General features: G+C 40.5%; 1 long non-coding RNA gene across 1 annotated transcript in view; it reads right to left on the bottom strand.

Annotated features, from left to right (window-relative positions):
• Window positions 1-2,500, bottom strand: part of LOC147021378 (uncharacterized) — a 147,028-nt gene that overhangs the window by 21,946 nt on the left and 122,582 nt on the right. Inside the window, exons 7-8 of the long non-coding RNA XR_015060778.1 lie at window positions 2,139-2,229; window positions 1,713-1,771 (exon numbers count right to left, since the gene is read on the bottom strand). This is a non-coding gene — a long non-coding RNA (uncharacterized LOC147021378). The remainder of the gene's footprint in view (window positions 1-1,712; window positions 1,772-2,138; window positions 2,230-2,500) is intronic.

Raw genomic sequence — 2,500 nt, forward strand, 5'->3', positions numbered from 1 at the left:
AGCAGAGGAGCATTTAATCATCTCATACCCAATATATTATGCATGAAGGCTCCCTGAGATTTATGCAAGGCAACTGTGACACGTTATTTATAATGTTTAGGAGAGACTTCCTGTATTATCTGCAAGGTTTTTGATACTATATCCATGCATGCCACAATATATTGCTAAAAAAAAAAAAGTATACACGTGATCGAAGCTCGTTTAAAGCTCGAGTGGAATGGAAAGGAGGAAACACCAATGGCAGTGTAGAAGTGAGAATGAGCTCAAGGGGATGGGGAGAAGGATGCATGGGGGTGAATACATACAAGTTGAATGAACCATAGCAAGAAGAGGGAGGGGGAAGTGGGGATGAAACAGAAAAAGAACAAACTAACCGACAACTAACAAAAGGAAAGAGATGAGGGAGAGGGGGTAAAAAACACACACAATAACCTGGAAAAGGGGAGTGCTTGGGAATATGGTAATGTGGGGGTATAAAAGATCATGAGTATGGATGGTGGATGACCTGAGGTCGTGTTGAACAGCTGTCTTGAAGATCCGGAGGGAAGAATGGGACTGAACAGACTGCGAAAATTGCTTCCACAGATGAGAGAAAAGAGGAAAATTGAGTGGAGGTGAGTAATGAGCCTGGATTTTGGGAGTTTAACAAGACATGAGGGTCATTGGAACATTGCATATGCCCTAAAGGAATTTGGGAGGGACAGAGCCAAGAGAGGGCAAAGGGTGCAAGACCAAACAGAAGACGGTCGAACAAAGAAAAGCCAACAACCTGTCTGTGATGTGAGAGTAACAGGCCAAGACACTCAGTTTTCTCACGGGAGATCCCAATGATTTTGAGGGACTTGCTTTCCATGGCATGAAGAAGAACACGGTATGAGGCAGGGGTACCAGTCCAAAGGAGAGAGCAGTACTCCATCGAGCTGTGGATGAAGACCTTGTGTGCAAATTTGAAGATGGTGATATGTCTTGTTACCTCTGCCACCAAAGGTGGATGGTGGTTATGTTTTCACCCGTTTGTCTGTCTGTTTGTCTGATTGTTCGTGAGTAGGATATATCAAATATTTATGAACAGTTTTGGATGAAATTTGGTGGACAGGTTGGGTGCGTGACAAGGACCAATTGAGTAGATTTTAATGATTTTGTGATGAGCCCTCAGATACCAAAGGACAAATTTATTTTGTCCTTAGGTATCTGAGTTTACCTATCTGATTTTGTCTTTCGGTATCTGACAAGGACAAGTTGATTGGAATTTGGTGATGACTCAGATCCGGATCCGGATCCGGATAAGAGATTTTTTTAATTTTCTAAGTGATTCTACACCATTGAGATAGGGCTGAAAACGATATATAGCACGATATTTCAAAACGTGAAAACAGGTTGTGACAAATTTGGTGGATGAGTTGGATAGGTGACAATAACAAGGTGATTAGATTTCGTTAAGGTTCCGATGCAGATCCAGCCCATCAGTGGGAGACTAAACGTACACTGTTTAGCCTGACGGAGGTATGCACTTTACTTAGTGAAATTATAGTTACAGCTTGCGATTAGGCATCTGAGATTATTTCTGTTCTTCAGGAGTGTTGATCCCCAGGAGGGGTGTGGGAATGTGGGGGGGATACTGGGGAAGATGGGAAAGATCTAATATATAAAGCTCTTTTGAACCACTGACTGACTGACTCATTGACTCACTGACTGATTTTAAAGATTGGTACCTTTTGGGTGATGAAGAAAGCTCAAATTTTGTCTGCTGATGGACATCGAAGCCAATACACTGGAAAAAATAAATGAGCAATCAGAAGGCATCCAGAAATGAAAATTTAAATAAATTAAAATAAATAAATGAAAAATATGCAGGTGAGCAACCCGAAACAATGGGGAAGCATTATAATTTTGCATGCCGATGGACATCAAAGCCTATCCACCTGTAAAAAAACAAAAATCACCGAACCCTCAGAAAACGTCCACAAATGAAAATATATATAAATGAAAATAAATAAATGAAAAATCAAATGCAGGTGAGCGACTGAAGACAATGCGGAAGCATGGTTCGTATGCTTCCACAATGTGTAAACACACCCTACTCATGTATATATAAAGCTCTTTCGAACCAGTGACTCACTGCAATTAAAGAATGGTACCTTCTGGGTGATGTAGAAAGCTGTAATTTTGCGTGCCGATGGACATCGAAGCAAAGACAGCGGAAAAATTCACAGATTCGTCGGGCAGAATCTGTAAATGAAGATATGAATATATGAAAAAAAAATGCAGGTGGGCGACCTGAGACAATGGGGAAGCACGGTAATTTTGTGTTCCAACGGACATCTAAGTCGATACACCAGGAAAAACCAGAGAACCATTGGAAAGCATCCACAAATGAAAATATAAATAGATAAAAATAAATAAATTAAAAATCAAATGCAAGTGAGTGACCCAAGAGAATGGGGAAGCATGGTTCATTATTGTTTAAAATGTGAAGCAAACCACGCTAATATATGCACAT

Source organism: Eptatretus burgeri, chromosome 8, assembly GCF_056783735.1.
Source record: "Eptatretus burgeri isolate ZD-2024b chromosome 8, Ebu_testis_v1, whole genome shotgun sequence".
Classification (NCBI taxonomy): domain Eukaryota; kingdom Metazoa; phylum Chordata; class Myxini; order Myxiniformes; family Myxinidae; genus Eptatretus; species Eptatretus burgeri.